Genomic DNA, 18,047 nt, shown 5'->3' on the forward strand with positions numbered 1-18,047 from the left:
ATAAAGTGCAAGAAGATACTTGTCTTCATTAAATTTTCTATTAGACCATTGAAAATTAATACATATCTCATGTTTCATCTCCAGTCGTTTTTCTGGGGAGTGTTGCTGTTAAGCGACTCAGGGCTAGAGCTTTTTGGCTTGAAATCCTTGCCTTGTGTGCATGATCTAATTTATTGACAATGCTCTGCAAACTCACGGGCTTAAGGAAAGCTCAATTTTGGATAAATCTTCAAGAGAAACAATTAAGGATTTAAACATTTTATTATTTTTCTGGGCTCACAAAACCTTTTCTCTCTTAGCTCCCACACTTGCATCATTTTGTGTCATGCTCTGGAGGGCTCGACGGGGTTCTCACATCCCTCTGGCTGGCTTTTCACCCAGAGGTTAATGCACAAACATTGGTGAACTCATCAGGAGCTCTTCCAATGAAACCTAGAGGGGCTTGTATACTATCGCTTGGACTGCTGGTGAACAGTTTGTTGCAGCTCCTACCTAAAGTGTAAAATAACAAACTTTAGCTAATTTGAAACATGAACCACAGCTGGCACTGGAACTGTAACCAGTCTTCTCACTTTCTCAGTATAAAGACAAAGGGCTGAACAGGCTGCTGAGGCTGAACTGCCTTTCCCTCTCTGGAGATGGTCATAGGTTAGCACTGAAAGGCGCTGTTGGGGTGGTGCAGGAAGCTGAAGTTCATTGCCCTGGTGCCGGCTGATTTTGGGAAGATCTTCAACCAGCAAGGGTTGTGCTGTGACTTTCACAAGCTTCAAATTAAGTTTAAAAACAAAACCCAGACAGTAGACAAAAAAAAACCCCTCAGACTTAAAAAAAAAAAGTAAAAATCAAAATGATCTCTTAACTCAGCAGCCTCCTGTGTCTGGACTAGTGTTTGTCTCCCGCCAGTCTGTTAGCCCCCAGGCTCTGCCTTTGAAGGGCTGAAGGGGCAGAGCAGAGAGGGGTGCGTTTGTCTGCACATGCTAATGTGGGGCTTGGACCCTGGTTAGAGACGTTGCCCACACGGCCTCTGGCTCTGTCTCTTGTTGGCCCGGCGAGGTGGGTGGAAGAGGCCGTGGTACAGGAGGAGCTCAAGACTAAGCAGCCCAAGGGAGTATGGCACTCGGGGTGTGCCATGAAGCACTCTCAAGGCACTTTTGGTTTACATGGCATCCTCACTTTGGCCAAAGATGCAAATCCTGGAGGAGAGCAGGTGTCAGGAGGGAAATGTCCCTCCCCATGCATGTGTGAGGATGTCTCCTCCTGAGGACAGGCTTTCACCTCCCCCTCCACAGGCCTCTACCCAGGGCTTCATCCGTTCAGGACCTTCAGCAATGGCTCTTCATGGCTTCTCCTGTAACTTCCCAGGGCAAAAGGCTTGTTTCTACTCCAAGGCAGGGCCGGCTGTGCAGCAGTGACCAAAGTTGGCGTTGGTATCGGGAGCTGTGCTGGTGGCTGCTCCTCGACCTGGTGCAGAGGGGGCTCAGAGCCATGGCCTTGGGGCAACACAGCCTTCAGGCAAGTGGGAATGGCAAGTTCTCCTCCTGAGGGAAAGCTGAAGAGGGACATCAGAAAAACCTTTTCCCTCCCTCTTAGCACAGAAAACCTGAAGGGGAGGGGGGGAAGAATAAATGGAGGGGGGAAGGGGTGCTTTTCTGGGGAGATGCGAGTGAGGGTGGGAAATGGCAGCAGCTGGGTTTGGGGATGGGGATGCGAACGGGGACGGGACGGGATGATGAGACGCCGTTCCCAGCGATACCTCTAGGAGGAAACCTCAACCTGTGTTGTGTCTGCGGGAGCCCGGCTTCCCAGCTCTGCTCTTCAACTTTTCTATTGTAGCTAAGTTGGTACTTTTGATATTTCTAAGTTGGTTTTTTTTTTTTTTTAAACATTTATGTAGAACACCACATAATTGCAGAAAAGATAATAGTCACATACCCTAGGGCTTGGTGTACACTTATGTTAAAAGTACAGCTTTTATTGGCAACTAAAGTAATAACCTTTCCATGTCAAATTGCTTTAAATTAAACTTAAAAAAAAAAAAATGCTGGCTGATACCCACACTTAGTAATTGTCAAACATTAGCATAATGTGGAATACTAAAGCTGCCTAAATCTTGGGTTTAAAAATAATTATTTACTTAGGTAAATTCTCTATTCAAAAGCATAATATTAGATGGTTTTTTTTCAGCACAGTCTCCTGGATGCATATGTTAAAATGCAGACCTAAGCTTGACATGGAAGTCTGAATGTTATTGTGGCCTCTGAGAGGAAAAGAAGGTTTTATACCTTTATCTCATCCATCCATCCCTGCTTGCCCTGAAAGAAACATGTTAAGGTACATCTCTGAAGGCATAGGTGCTGTGGGTGACATCTGGTGACCCAGGACCGGTGACCTGGAATACCTGCTGAGTGTACCCCGTGCTGCAGCCCTGAAGTGCACACATAAGTCTTCTGATGCTGGAGGATATCCAGGAGACCCATGTCTGAGGTGTGTGGGTATGCAAATCCAAGGGCAGCAGGTCAGTAAGGTGTTTCATAGAGGTACATCTTAGTTATCTGTTTCAACACACAACTGGAGCACACGTGATAGGAACCGAACTTCCAGTGTGAAGCAGGAGGGGAAGCTGTGCTGTTAAGATGTTGCTCTTGGAGGTCTCTGCTGCACATGGAGGAAAGTGGACCTACCAGGTGCCAGGAGGAATGTGAGTCCTTGAGATTTGCTGCTTTTTGAAGGCCTGGGCTCTGACATGCCCTGCTGAGGACCTTCATCCCTCAGTTAGGGCTTCCCCTGTGGAATCCACCACGGTACTGTGAATCCACCAGTTCTTCCCCAGAAACATGCCAATGTTTTGCTGGAAGTTCAACAAAACCCAGTTTGGAATGTTTTTCTTAAATGAATCAGCAGTTCCCTTAGGGCAAAAGGTTTTGTGGCAAATTCCTGCACTTTTGCCTAGCAAGGTAGAAAGGCATTGCCTTTCCCACTCCTTTAGCGAGCAAGAAGCTCTGGGAGGTTCTTGCTGCCTTTCCAGCTAACTGATGGAGGAAGAGAAGGGAGTGGTAGCACCTGGGAACAAGAGGTTTATGATCTTCAAGTGAGACAGTTAAACTGTTGTTGGGAGGGGAAACACAAGGAGCTGAGAACTGAGAACTGGATACCTTTCCCAGCCTTGCCTAATACCATATGTGCTTTACACTGTGATTATAAATCTAACTACATATTAATTTCCACACTGTTTTAATTCTTTAAAGCAAGGCAGGAAAAGATATGCTCTTCCTTGGAGAACCCCAATGCAGTTTTACAGCATATGCCTTCTCACCAGAACAGGTTGAAATTCTTCAAAACTCTCAAATCACAGAGGGTGTTTGCTGCTAGATTTTCACCTACTCAGTGTCTTTTCTCCTTTCAGCACTTCTTCCCTCTTACTCTAGAGCTCTCTCTTCCTCACCTGTACTAGCTGACCTCTTTCCTTTGCTCTGCTGCTAGTGCTGCTGCTGTTGCCCTGTTGCACCAAGGCAAATGGAGAGAAGTGGAGAGGGACTGAGCAGAGTACATTGGCAGCATGCAGGGAATGTCCAGAAATGCTTCTCAATACCAAGGCCTGGATTTAGTCTTCATTAACTCACACTTCAAATGTCTCCATCACAATCCAGGAGGCTTCAGGTACCAGGACTTTATTGGTGGTATCAAACGGAGGAAGACTCATGGTGAGTACAAATAGCTCCCACTTCAATCCTTTTCCATTGAATGTGTGAGTATGTTCTTGAATCCAGGGGTAGCCTGAAAATATATTCAGGCAAAAGGGAAAGCTGTAGATCCCATTTCCACTTTTCTTCAAATCCTTTCCCAAAATGGGGCTTGATGAGGACTAATCCAGCCCTTGCTGTCCTGGAGGTGGGGACAATATGCCCTCTCCTAGAAGATGTCCTTTGGGACACCACCACATGCTGCAGCTGCAAGTGCTTTCTGCTGTGCTTTATTTGCTCCCCCTTTCACCAGTGTAGCATACCATGTACAGACACAGTTTGTGTATTTAGGAAGCCTCATTAATTCACAAGATACATATTTTTTTGCTTGACAGTTTGTAACAGCTTCTAAAAAGTGTAAACTAGCATTTTCAGATTTGTATTAAAATACCAGCAAATGGATTTCTGTTTCCATGGGCTACTTCCCATGTCTGGACAAACTGCTGACATTACCTTGCACATACAACTGTTGCAGAAATGATGCTTTAACTCATGAGAGAAGCAGTTAGTTTGAAACTGTTTAGAATGATGAAGGGCTTTAATTACAGTTCTGATTAAAACAAGGCTTTTGGTAAACAGTAAAAGGCAAACACTATGCTATTCCATTACAAACTTCTTTTGATGACAGTGTGGTTTGTCTCTGTTGCTTCTCTTACTGTCATCTTGCCCAATTCTGATGTTCAAATCCCACCTAAGAAATGGTAACAGGATTTACTTTCCATGCTTACCTGGGAATAAGGTGTTGGAAGTGGTTTTGATATGTTGCACAGCGCCCATGCTGTAACAGATGAATTACTTGTGGCACTAGGTTCACTATCATATGTAACTTTTTGCAGATCTCAGGTAGATGTACTCACCATCTTGCATGAAAACATGCTACTGCTCTTCAGCAGGATTTCCCAGGGCAGGATGATCGTCTGGGAGATGAGTTTTCTCCCTTTTTGCAGGGGACTGTTGCCTCTGGTGGCAGAAACGTTGGTTATATTTAGAGCCTCCAAACAGCACCACACAGAACACAAGCTTCAATGAGCTTCAGCATCTTTCTGCCCAAGCATTTCACGTGCTCCTTAATCTTCTACATGAGGTTTTTTTTTTCTTTACTTCTCATTTTAAACAGATGTTCCACGGCACAAGTGTAGAGATGTCTCTTCTGAATGATAGAAATGGCTTGAGTGGGTCGCAAATGCTAGGAAGTCGTCCTCCCTTCCCTCCTTGGTACTTTCTGGAGTTAGTCTTGTGGTCCTGAAAGAAGAAGCAAATCTTCTCTCTTCCGAAGCTCCTCATAAATGTGCTTGCAGTTAATATGAGTCCTTTTATATTCTCTCACTTCAAATTCTTTGGATTAAAACAAATACCGTCTGGTTCTTTTAGCTCTTTTGATTATATATTCAGAACTATTGTGTATCCTGGAAAATGAGTTCTTTTCAGTTTTCACTTTTCTTGACAACAAGCTGAAAAATTTCCCCAAATGAAAATTTTCTGCAAAAGTCTTGGTTTGTTCCAAGACCCATTTTTCAAATAAGTAACGTTTTGATGAAAAAATGCCAACCTGTTCTACTTAACAACTGTTCGTAGAACTGACGAGAGAAAAACAAGGAATCGGAGAAAAAAAATTACCCAGTCTTTTATGTAGAGTTAATCTTTGAATATTCCTGTTGTTTCAGTAACAGACAAGATGTTGGTACAAGTAGATGAATATTTAAACATTAGCGTTGACACTGACTTATCTTCTCGATAACATATTGATCGGATTCTTTCTAGAGAGATTCTTATGGACTTCTCATAGAGGCAGTGAGCATCTTAATGAAGTCACAGGCTGGATGTTTATGGAGGTATTTCCTTGGAGGTTGGTTGTACAATCTGTGCACTCAATAGCCCCCCACAAACTCACCTCAAATGTACAACCAGTCCGTGTTTATGCCTTTTTAACACCATTGGCATGTCTGATTAGGTAGAAAGGTTGACGTTGTGATGCAGTCTTAGCTTAGTATCTGTTATTCACTGCATTTAAAATGACCAATAGCTTTATCTGGAAGCCTGATTTAAGCTGTTCTTCCTATGGAAACGGATGTTTTCCGGGCATTAAAATTAAGGGAGAAACACCACATCCCTTCTCATAAACACCTATAAATATGAATCCATGCTTTTGGGAAGTCTCTGTAGGGTGCTGTGCTCACTGGGGTGTCCCAGCATGCCTGAGGGACCACAGCCAGGGTACTGGCTGCTGCCCCTAACACTGGGTGAGGGGATGGGGGCCGTCACTGCCACAGAATTTAACAGCGATAGAGGCACAACGCTTGGATTACTGCAGGATCTGTGTTATGTTAGTGGCACCAAATGAATTTAGCAGTGGATGGAAATGTATGGAAAGAGAGGTTTTAAAATGAAAAACATATTTAGTGTGGTGGAATATATGCTAGAGTCTTTCAAGAGAACTCTTTAAAAAAATGAACAGTACTAGGAAGGAAAAACATAAGTACATAATAAATTATGAGTCAGAGCAAAACTCTCATTGACTCTAAGAGGAAGGCAGGATTTAATTTTCACTGTAGCTATTAAGAAATGCCTCTCACTGATGTGAACATGAGAGGCAGGGAACACTGATCTATGGGACAGTGAACAGTTGTTAATTCCATTAGTATTTAAACTGGACAGTAGGTTTGGAGTTTTTCTTACAAAGAGCTTCTTTTTGCATGTAAAGTGCTCCAAGATCCTAACAAGCTTCAAAGAATCATTTGTCAGCCTCTCAGTTCTCAGCCTATGACTCTCTCTGCACACTTGAGTGAAGAAGTGTCATACAGGCAAGAAGATTTCTTCCAAAAGTGTTCAGGACAGTAGCAGGTTGGGGCTGTTTGAAACCATTTTTTGCATGGAAGGTGCACCCCCTAGGCTGGAGATGTCAGTTCTCAGTAAGATGGGCATCTCTTCTCCCCATCAAATACTCTGGGGAACAAGCAGGTGCTGGGTTTTCTGAAATTAGGTAGCATGGACTCCCTCAGCATGGAGAAATGTCTCCTTACAGTTATCCCATGCTGAGTACCATCACAAAGTGATATTGGAAACCACCTATTCCCCAGGACATTTGTGTGCTTCTCTGAGCATTAGCTTCAGGCAATAGGAGAGACTTTATGTCATAGAATTGCTCTAAATATAGTTAACCACATTGTCTTGTTTGGCTGAGTTCCATACAGACGTTTTTAGGTTCCAATCTATGTAGGTTTACCCCTAATTTGAGCTCCAGCCCTGAATGAACCCTACATTTGGAGTCAAACTGGAGATGTAGGATACAATTTTTTGATGATACAATGACCCGAAATTTGGACAGTGCCAAAATAAATGCATATATTGATCCAGGGTTGTTTTAAATTAATCTGGGTTCTCCTAAAATATTCATGAACTGGAAAGGGTCAGTTAAAAGCTTCAAGCTGTGAGATTTATAACAGGCTTATCAAAGCAGATGCGTTTTGCATCATTTCTAACTTTTCACTGCTGAGAAGTTTAGGGGTTTTTTTATAAATACATATACATTTTCTCTAGCAAATGTGTGTGTATATTTATATATATATAATTTTTTTTTCAAATACATCCCCATATGCACCCTCACTCTCAGAACATTTTGCTTTTACTCTCCCTGTGTTTCAGTAACTTGCCTCAGCTGTGTGCCGTGTTGCCTTCCAAATGCAATGCATCATAAATTCAGGATGGTTTGCCAAAGCAAAAGAGGGCATTGAGCTTCTTTATGAAGAGGGTATTTTTGCAAAGTGGACCTCATCTATATCCCAGTGGAATTTTCTGATGCTTCCATATTACTCCCATACAAAACTTTTAGGGAGTTATAGATCAAACATCAAAACCAGTAATTAAAGTCCAACTTAACTCTTCTTCAATATCTGTCCATCCTTTTCATTAGGAAGCAGAGACATGTCTTTCCTCTCCTGTAACAGTCAGATCCAAATAGTCAGTTTAATGACCAACCATCAATGCTTCTGCTTCTCAGATTTCCAAACCTTCTTGGTTGGAGTTATTGCTTATGCTGTTGTGTGTAGCATTAGGTGTACATCATGTGAGTCCCATATACAGAGCTGGGTATTCACAAATAGCTGCACATGCACAGTTAAGCGAAAAAAAGCAGTTACCAGGTGATCAATTTGGTTCTATGCTTGGAACCTAGAAGCCAGCAGTGGACAAGGGCATTGAAACTGGGCTGGGATCCATTTACTGAGACTAGTCATGAGGGACTGGCGAGTTCTGAAATGTCTGCAGTAAACCTGATCTCTTTTAGAGATGGTGTTTTTTTATTCAGGCATCTTTTGAAAGCTCATTGGGTGAAATAAACCTAAGGGGGCTTGTACACAGTACTGAGACTCAAGCCCAATTGATACTGGATGTCATAGAATCATGGAATGGTAGAGTTTGGAAAAGACCTTTAGAAATCATCTAGTCCAACCCTCCTGCTAAAGTGGGTTCAGCCAGATCAGGTCACACAGGAATGCATCCGGGTGGGTTTTGAAAACCTCCAGAGAAGGAGGCATTGCTGCAGTTTTACATCAAGTTTGTACAGCTTTGCTGCACCACTGTATACACTCCACATGTCCTGCTCCCACGTAGCCTTCTCTCCTCAGCTCATACTACCCCAGGTCACTTCATGAAAACATGAAGAAAACAATAATCATGGGGATGTGGCACAATTGTCCTGGCAAACACATCTCCTTCATTTGGGGCCAGGGTTTTTTTGATGTTTTGGCTTTTTTTTGTTTTGTTCTTGTTGTGGAAGCAGGCACCCAAATGCTTCATCTGGTTTTGAGTCTGCAGAAGTTTCTGAGATACCTGGAGAGAGGGGAAACCTGCCCATACTAGAGCTGACCTCGACCTCACACATAGGAAAGGTTTGTCTGTGTAAAGATCTTACAGGTTTCTAAAAGTCACTTTTAAGGAATGGATCTGGGAAAACCTCATGCAAAGCATCACTACAGTGTTTCTGCACTGGTCTCAGAAGGAGGTACATGATGCTCTATGGAGACCCTAGGTCTCCCTGCTTCAGAAGCCAAGTGAGCCTTTATTACTGGCAGATGAGAGCTCATGCGGAGTACAGTTGAGGAGTTTTCATTAGTCTGTGGTCTCTGCTTTAATGACCTCTGCTTTAATGTCCCCAGGAGCACAGAAGCTCCTGGAGCTCTTGCTGGGATGATGGGCCTTTGCAAAGATCTGGCTCTTCACTGCTATTCAAGCCTTAGAGGGGTAATTATACTACAACTGACTCATAAGCAAGAGAAAGCTTGTAGGCTTTCAGCTGTCTTTAATTTTACATTAGACAAAAAGCGATAAAGAACTTGTTTTCTGTAATCTATGGATTTAACTTTGAATAGCAGGTGGTAAATGTTCCAACAAATATGTATATATATATCAAATCTGTGAGTGCCCAAATATTTACATCTTCAGCCAAACAAAGGCTGGAGACTCACGTTGCCTGAGGGGAAGATTGTTTTAGAGAAACAGGTTGAAAGGAAATCAAGAATGGGAATCACAAATTTTCTTTTAGAGATGGGTGGTGGTGGTAGGGAGGAATCCCATGCCTGAGAGATCGCTAGCTTAGACACATAAGCCGGCTTGCAAAAAAAAGGGGTGTCCTGTTGTCTTTTGAGCCACGGTCTTGTTTGAGTACTGTGCACATTTGAAGTCTGTACAAGGAGCACGCCAGCAGTAGTCAAAGTTTGTACCAGCTTTCCCAGCATGGGCTGTCAATCTGGATATATGGCAAGGGTATATGATCTGTAGCTGATGCATGAATCTGTGTTAGATGGCAACACTAGTAAGTCTATCAGCTCTCCATTTTTAGGGGGGGAAGTCAGGAAGAGTATCAGTGGATTTGTAGTGGTCCATGAGCCCCAAGAGTCTGGGAACTTTACATTTGTAATATAAAATCCAACGATAAGGAAACACGAGCTTTTTGCTTTCCACACTGGTCTGCCATTTCAAAAGCTAGCTTTTGAAATGGCAGACCAGTGAAATCATCATGTGTTGTGTTTACCAGAAGGCTGTTAAGTAGAGCTCCATCTTCTCTGAATAGGGAAATTTGTACAAATGTCCAGTCCCTCTTGAGTCTTGCAAGACTGTAGACATCAAGAGCTTTTTGCACTTGAGCAGACTGGGAAAATAGGAGTAATTGTCAGTTTTCAATTTCCCATCTTTTAATGTTCCCTTTATGTTTTGAGTCAGGGAGATCAGAAGGTCCTGGTTGATCTCTGTTACCTATCTCTTTTGTGTACCCTTTTCTTTAAGGTAAACAATTCCAAGTCATTTCCAGCTCTTCACATAAAGGCTTCTCTACAGCTTTGATGATACTATCACTCAGCAATGAACTAATTCTGAGTAAAACTGTCCATCACACAGTGGTTCTGGTCTATACATTGGAACTATAAATCACCAAGTTTTGTGGTTTCTTCTTCCCAAACACTATGCATCAATTGCAGTTGCAGAACTTCTGTTGGACTTAGAAATCTCAGCAGTGTAGTGCAGCAGTGTATTTTTCCACTGGAAAACTTTTCCTCTGGAAAAATTGCAGCATCTTAGAGATGGGGGGTTTTTTTCTGACTTAGTATAATGGCATCCTGTATGTTGGTAGAACACCTCATAGCAATATGCAAGCTTCATTTTCTTCCCCCAGTTCCTTTTCTTGCTTCCAAAGGTAGTTGTGGCTGGAGCTCAGTGTTACCCACTCGTTTCCAAACAGGAATAATTGACGCAGCACTTACAGTACTGATACCTGGTGCTTCTTGACCAGTAAGTCTGAGGTAATATGGAATGTATTAGTGATGCAGACATAAAAGTAGGGTTTTGCATTGTATGAAGATAAATCTAGGACATCATTTATTGGCTTTGTCACATGGGCAGGATTCTGAATAGCTTTGTAGAAGGGAAAAAGTAGATGGAAAAATGAAATGATTAATTGTTGCACATTTAATCCACAGAATGGTAAGTAGAAACTAACTATGAAGTTAAAGGGGCATTTAATTTAGTTTTTTTAAATTAGATTTCAATGTATCTATAACTTCATGAAAAGAAAGATAAAAACATTCCAGAATTCAGCTTTTCAGTTTGCTGTATTTTACCATATGATTGAGTTTAAATGTATTGGTGTATTGGATATGTTTTTCCATTTAAAAAAGCTCTCGTAAATGAACTATTTATTTACATGAAAGGAAAGGGTTCTCAGTGCAGCCCCTGATACTTCTCCCTCCAAGCCTGCCTTGAAAGAAGATTGTCTTTTCATATTTGCCTCTGGCTTTTAACATTCTCAAATATTTTTTTTTAAGTATTCTTAAAACTAAATAAAACATATATATCAGTATTTCTGGCTGAATGAATGAGCACTTCCCCTGAATAGACCTATTTGAATGTCTACTCAGTGCTTTGTTAGAAAAGTATATTAAAAAGTTGAAACAGGTGGATGAATGAAGGTGAGGGACAGAAACAAAATATAAAATGTGTCATGTGAAAAAAAAAAAAAGAGCCCCTTATCCAAGAAGATCTTGGTAAAACTTTAAATGGAAAAGTGACACTCATCAAACGATTTCTATATCATCTGCACTGAATAATTTACTTTTGGGTGAGATTCACTAACATCATTGCAGAGGAAGTGTAATTGAAAATTATGAAAGCTCTATCTTTATTGTGTATTGCAGCACATGCCTTTGATATGGCGTTATGTCTGCCACAGCAGGAAGTGTTTGTCAGGAAAAAAAGTAAAATCTCTGGGGCAGATTCTCAGTGGTGTAAATCAGTGTTACTCCAGTGAGAGCATCCTATGTGAGCAAGCTTCTGCCTGTGCACCTAGAATCCCACATCTCTGTAATCACGTGGACAAATTCCTGGTTAATTTCAGGGGAAGCTTATATGGCTAATGCTCAGGAAGAGCTGCACTCTTTTGTTTACAATGGCCAGCTCCAATGTGACAAAAACGTTGGCATCCTCTGCTCCAAGTTTCTATAGATATATACTTTCTCCAAGTGCAACTGAAATCTTGTTAATGATCGCTATACAGTGTCACAGGTCCCCGTGGCACTGTGTACGTCCTCGATCTAAGCAGCCTGTTATTTAAGGTCTTGACCACGCACTGGCTTTGATAGCACAGACATTTCAGCTTCAAAAGGTACTTCAGAAGTAGGAGTCTGAATGGGAGTCAGTCTGAATACAGACTGGTGTCTAAATCGATGAAGATATGCTGGCTAAGGACTTGCTAAAAGTCCTTTACAGTGCACATGGCAGATCCAATATACTTTTTTAATGCCTACAAAGGTATCCGAATGGCTGAGACTCCATCCCCCAGCGATTTATAGAAATCCACCCCCTGCCAAGGGCTGGCAAAAAGGGGCAATGCTGGTTTAAGGCACTTAAATGTCTATTTAACAATGAGCAAAGGGTTTTAGCCTGGCCATGTGCCCCAGGGCAAACTCCTGCTGGGCAGAGCCCCAGTGCCACAGGAGAAGGGCCACCACCTCCTCCAAGCTCAGCCGTTTCCCAGATGACTTGTGCTGGTGGAGAAACTCTGCCCAAAGTAGAACACCATGAGTGACATTAGCATTCGGAGAGCATCTGTTCAGCCATCCCCAGTTAGCGTGTGACTGTCAAACTGAGACACACGTCTATTCCCAATCCAACTCCTTAACCCCTGCTTTGCCTAACCCACTGCCACATCTCCCAGGGCTGTTTCTCAAGGGAGAGACAGGCCAGTGCTACACTCATTGGTAGGCACATGAATTAATTATGAAGGTCTGACTACCTTATTAGCAAGCATCTTGCTTGCCAGTGCAAAGAGAGTGTGCAGGAACCCCCTATGGACAGTCCTTTGATGTACCATGTATATGCTTTTCTTGGTCATATACCCCATCCTGCTCAGGGATGCAGTACTCTCCTGGAAGGAGAGGTGGGAACGTTGGCAGCCTCAGTAGCTAGGAGGTATTAACCATCATGAGTGTGGGAGTGTGGTGTAAGGATCTGGACCAGCTGAGGTACAGATTTCTTCCTGATTTCTTGGGGTGAGCCTTGGCTAAAGAAAGACAGGCAACCGCTCTCTTAGTTCATGTGAAACAGTGCCTGAAATGGCCCAGGATGCAGAATAACACACCAGCATTTCCAGGATTTGCTGATACTTTTCCACATAGGGCAATGACACAAAGCACTTTTTTTTTTTTTTACATGGGCTTCCACATGCCTTAGTGCAACTTCCATCTCCATCACTGACAGAAAGGAAACCTATCCTCCCCTCCCAAGGTATGTGTATGTAGATGAGTAGAATTTGAATGTTAATCAACACTTGCAGAGTACTTCAGAGCTCTTTGTGCAGCAATTGCCTCTGGAAGAAATGACAGTAATTTTGTTGCTTTTAAAGAGGTTTTAAAGATGGAGAAGAACTTGTCTTGTTGGCTGTTTTTTGGAAGATGCCTCTGGAGTCTTCACCATCAACCTCTCAGCATTTACCAAGAGATACCACACAGTAACCACAGGTTTTGCTGTACTACCCATCAGCAAGTGCTGATTCTCCCAGGAGCTCAGTGCAGGACCAGGACCTGCCATATTAATCCAGAGAGGCTTTTGTCTTTCAAATGTCCTTTCAATAACAGGCATTGCCAGTCCCTGAGACATTTATCACCCTAGTTCACATTGTCACATCCCATACTTCAGCCCTAGGCCAGCAAGAATGTTCATTTAGTGGCTGGTCTTGTGGTAGGGTGTTGGACTGAAACGCTCAGGGCTGCACATTTGACTATCCAAAGGCCTCCTCGTGTGACCTTGGTCAAATGCCCCAATCCCTCTTCTCATCTGGCCTCCTGCATCCTGCCCAGGTGTTTGGGGGGCTTCTGGCACACTTGTGCCCTCATCTTGTTTTAAGCTCTTGTGGTGCAACTGTAACACTAATGTCGTTACTTACAAGGATGCATTGCATGCTTTGCTTCTCTTTTAAAGGCATGAGATTTTGAAGTTCTATGAGTTCACTCATTTATTTGCACAGAATAGTTTTTAATCAAGTTTGCTACTTAAAACTTTGAAAGCAATTAAGTGGGTTTGCTCAACAATGACAAATTATTATTTTCCAAGACTTGTAAAAAAAAAAAAAGCCCATGTGCTTCTATTCCAGTCCCTGAACTGTTCAAACCCACATTCTCATAGGTGTTTTAAATGTAATGCATTTTCAGATACCATTTATAAATGTCCAGTGGATAGGATTTTATTATTTTTTTTTAATTTCCTTCATCTGATCTGGGTCTTTGATAAATACTACAGACAAACTGAGTGCTGGAGGATCAATCTTGACAGTTCTTCAATAAAAGGCTGTGTGGTTCTTCGTCAGTGTCTTCCTTTCAGTGACAGCTGCTTTGTTCTTTTTCAGTCAGATTTTCTAGTTAACACATCAAAAGTGTATCTGTGTACACGCAGTACTGAGAAAACAGTTCAAAGAGGCAGGAGATTCACTTTTAACTCTTCACTGCATCTCCCTGCACTTGTCACAGAAGATAGCTTATACAGAAAGCTTCAGAGCAAGGTGAGGAGTTCACCAAGGAGCACTGTGAAGTACAGCACATGTGGATTAGTTTTAAAACACAAATTGGTCAGTCAATCCACTTACCATCCCAAATTAGCTTTCTCTCAGCTCAGCCATTAAGTGATAAGAAGTTTTCAGGTTTGCACAGGACACAGATAAAGCCACATGTTTGATTGAGCACTGAAGCTTTGTCTGACGGTTCTTGCTGAGGTGTCAATACCTTAAAACTAATTAAACTGAGTTCAGTGTTCAGTTTAAACTCATTTCTTTGGAGGGTTGCCATCAGCTTCTAAAGCAAGGTAAATAGTAAGGACAAGTAACTGCTTTGCATATCACTCCTCTTATCTATTGTGGCTGAAAACTTGTTTCTGACTACATTTGTAATTGCCCATGCTTCACCCACCAGTTCAGCAACATAACACACAACTTGGAATGCCTTCTGCTGCTTTACAGGTATTAAGCATTGCTCAGGTAAGGAGCCAAATCAGCAGCGTAAAGTGCTAACTCAGGAGAGCATATTCCGAGCATCTTATCCTAGTCTGAGCAAGGTTTCAAACCTGTGCTAAACCCCAGTAATGTTAAGTCTTATGGGAAGGACTGTTTTTGAATGCCTATTCTCATGAGCTGTCTGCTACATAAGACCAAGGGAAACGTTTGCAGTTAGCAGCGATGTAAGCATGCTCTAGGATTTGCATCAGCCTTACAGCACAACACAGTTACAAACTGTTACTTGTACCTGCAGGTAGCCTTGTCTCATGGGAGAGGCTGTTTTGATGTGGGGCTGTGACCCTCAGGCATCAGTGGAGGCAGCATGATATTTGTAGCATACACTTGCCTGTCGTGGGGAACCGTTTGCTCATCACGATGCCTTACTTCAAACCCTTCTGACGGGCTTGCTGTGCTCTTAGGTATCTGCCTCTCCAGTTTGGGAGCAGAGTCCCATCTGGCTATTGGGGATGGCAGTGACACCCCATAATGTGGGCACAGCACAGGGACCCACTTTGCAGCTTCATCATCTGTAGCTGTGAGGCAGACACCTCACACGCCAGCTTGAGCTCCTCCTTTCTCTATTGTTCCCTTCATTGCTCCTGTTGCTCTGTTTCATTCTTGTTTTAATCGTACAGCAGTTCAGAGCATCCACACGGCTCCATAACCAAGAGCTCCACTTCGTGTCTTAAGCAAGAGAACATGTCACATGTCAGAAGGAAGAAAGATGTCATTGTCTCAGGAGGTGAGCAGTGACCTCATCTTTCCCTCCCTGCGTTCTTCACCCGGTGTTACTCCACTCCCTTGTGTGGTCGATGTGTGCAGGTAGGAGCTGCAGCATCTGGCGATGAAATGTCCTGTGTTATCCAGACCTTGTCTGTGAATTCTAAGTTGTTAAAGGCACACAGGAGCTATATTTGTTCTGTGTTCTCCTTAGGTCAGCACTACCCATCAGCTTACACTGACACGTCCTCTGTTTGACTCCTCCAGATAATGGAGACCAGAAACACACGTCTTCCTGGAACAAGCCCTACCAGACAAGCTCTCCTCAGGCTCCCCTTTTTGTACCCTCCTGCGGTACATGCAGCCTCAGACATGAGGCGACAGAGTGTGTGGGAAAAAAACATAAAAGCCAGTGCTTGTTGCAGACCCTTCCTTGGGTCCTGTCATCTCAGGAGTGGGCTGGATACCCCAGTGGCAAAATCACATTTCCACAGAATGGGATTTATACAATCTGGGGATTTTGTATAGAGGTCCTGGTAGAAACCATCAAAGAAGGACAGTTGGTTACAGGAATAGAAAAGGAGGTGTGTGCTAGAGATTAAGGATTCTTCCAGGAAAAAAAAGGGGTAGCTGGTGATTTATATGCAGTGGAAATTAATTATCATTAAAACAGATGGATTGAAGGAATGAGGAGGAGAATTCAGTCCTAGGATGGACTCCTGGGAGGGGTAGGGGGAATCCAGAAGAAATATTCTCCAGGAGAAATGCAAAACTGTGCTAGACTCTTCTTGAGTACAAAGGAAGCAGAAACACATGCAGGATAGGGCCTCTGGACCTTAGCACCTGAGGATATCCAAATGCTTTGCAAACACCAGTGAATGAAGCAGCATTGCCTGGCAAGAGTCTTTATCCCAATTTCTGATGTAAATGAGGAGGCACAGTTGGAGTGACTGGAAAATAGACACAGCCATGCCTGAAATTTTGTGTGGACATATTTTGGTTAGAGAGAGAGAGTTACGCTATCATTAAAGACAAGAGGTAAAGAAACCATGAATGAATGGAAGCCTCTGGTATAGAGGATATGTTTTCCATGAAGGAGATAATTTCTGACTTAATGCTTTTAGAATACATTCTAGTGGGTGAGTAGTAGTCATTATTTCTGGAAAAAATAGGCTTCTCCCTCTCATCTATACTATATCATCAAAAGTTACATGAAACTCAACAAAATAAAACATAGTGCAAGTATGATTTAGGGTGTAAAATGAGGCACTGAATGGGTGTTAGAAGTGATTTTAATATTTAAAAATGCCTAATAGAATACTCCCTTGGAGTGGCTGGATAAATATTTATGCTTGTTTATTTTGCAGAAAGCTGACTTTGCAGCTAGCTTGTGAAGGAGATACAGTACAGGGTAGCTGCCTTCCAGAGGTGTGTGGGTGCAAGAAATTGCTGCTGGAGCAACCAGACCTATCACAGAATCTTAAGGGTTGGAAGGGACCTTGGAAGACCATCATTTTGTCCTCCCTTGATCATTTCTTTGTGTTTGGACTTCCAAAACCTTGGCATTGACTAGTAAGTTTTCATCTCCTTGCTTGGTTGCTGGCACCTTTGCTCCTATCTCGCCTCTCTCACACTGGCTGAGATATAAAATCTTTAGCATTGGTCCCATTTTAGCCAAATTACTTAATTCTTTTTCCACAGTGGAAAACATCAGCAGGAATAGACCCATTAATTTCAGTGGTCTTCTGCCATCAACTGACATTAGCAATAGTGAGTGAAGGATCTGGAAAGATATCTTTTATATACTGTCAGCCAGGTAGAAAGGTGGCAAAAGGAGTGCATTAAAAAAAATCTGCATTTATTTGTCAATATCAGAGTGTGCACTGTCAGTAACCTCTGACTTACATTGTTTTATCATGTCAATATTTCATAGCATCATAATGCTATTATACGGCTGACTAATGGGAATGGCTATTAGCAGTGTTGATGTAGTTTGAAAATAGCAATCCATATTTTATGGACCAGAAAGAGACCAAGCCTTTACCTTAGACCTTAGCAAGCGTAAAAAGGGAGATAATGTAAATGAAATTTACCTTCTCATTTCCATCTTCCCCCAATTAGTTCATAATTCACATATTGTCTGTCTGCTTTTCATGCTTTGAATGCACTTACACAAATTAAAATATCCTGAGGAGGTCTGTTGAAAACTCATCCTTTTCTAGCTTGAGGTAACACAGACAGCTCTGCTCTGCCCAGCCTGAGAGCCTTACTAAATCACAGCTGTCCTTTATGTTATGGGCTAGGCAGTATTTTGAATGATTTACTAAAGTTAACAACTAAGTATATGGACCGTTGCTGCAGGATCCCTTGGCAGGAAAGCACAGGAGACTGTGACTTCCCAAGGTCTCAGCTGCTCACTGTAGTATCTGTGACCACAGCTGGCTTGGTGCAGATGGAATAGTTTAATTGTGAATGCCCATGGCCTAGAGCTTAGTGAGAGGAAATACAGGCTGATGAACTGATTCACAATGGCTTGAGCCCTTGCACCAGCATCCACC

This window comes from Colius striatus, chromosome 15, assembly GCF_028858725.1.
Source record: "Colius striatus isolate bColStr4 chromosome 15, bColStr4.1.hap1, whole genome shotgun sequence".
NCBI classification, from domain to species: domain Eukaryota; kingdom Metazoa; phylum Chordata; class Aves; order Coliiformes; family Coliidae; genus Colius; species Colius striatus.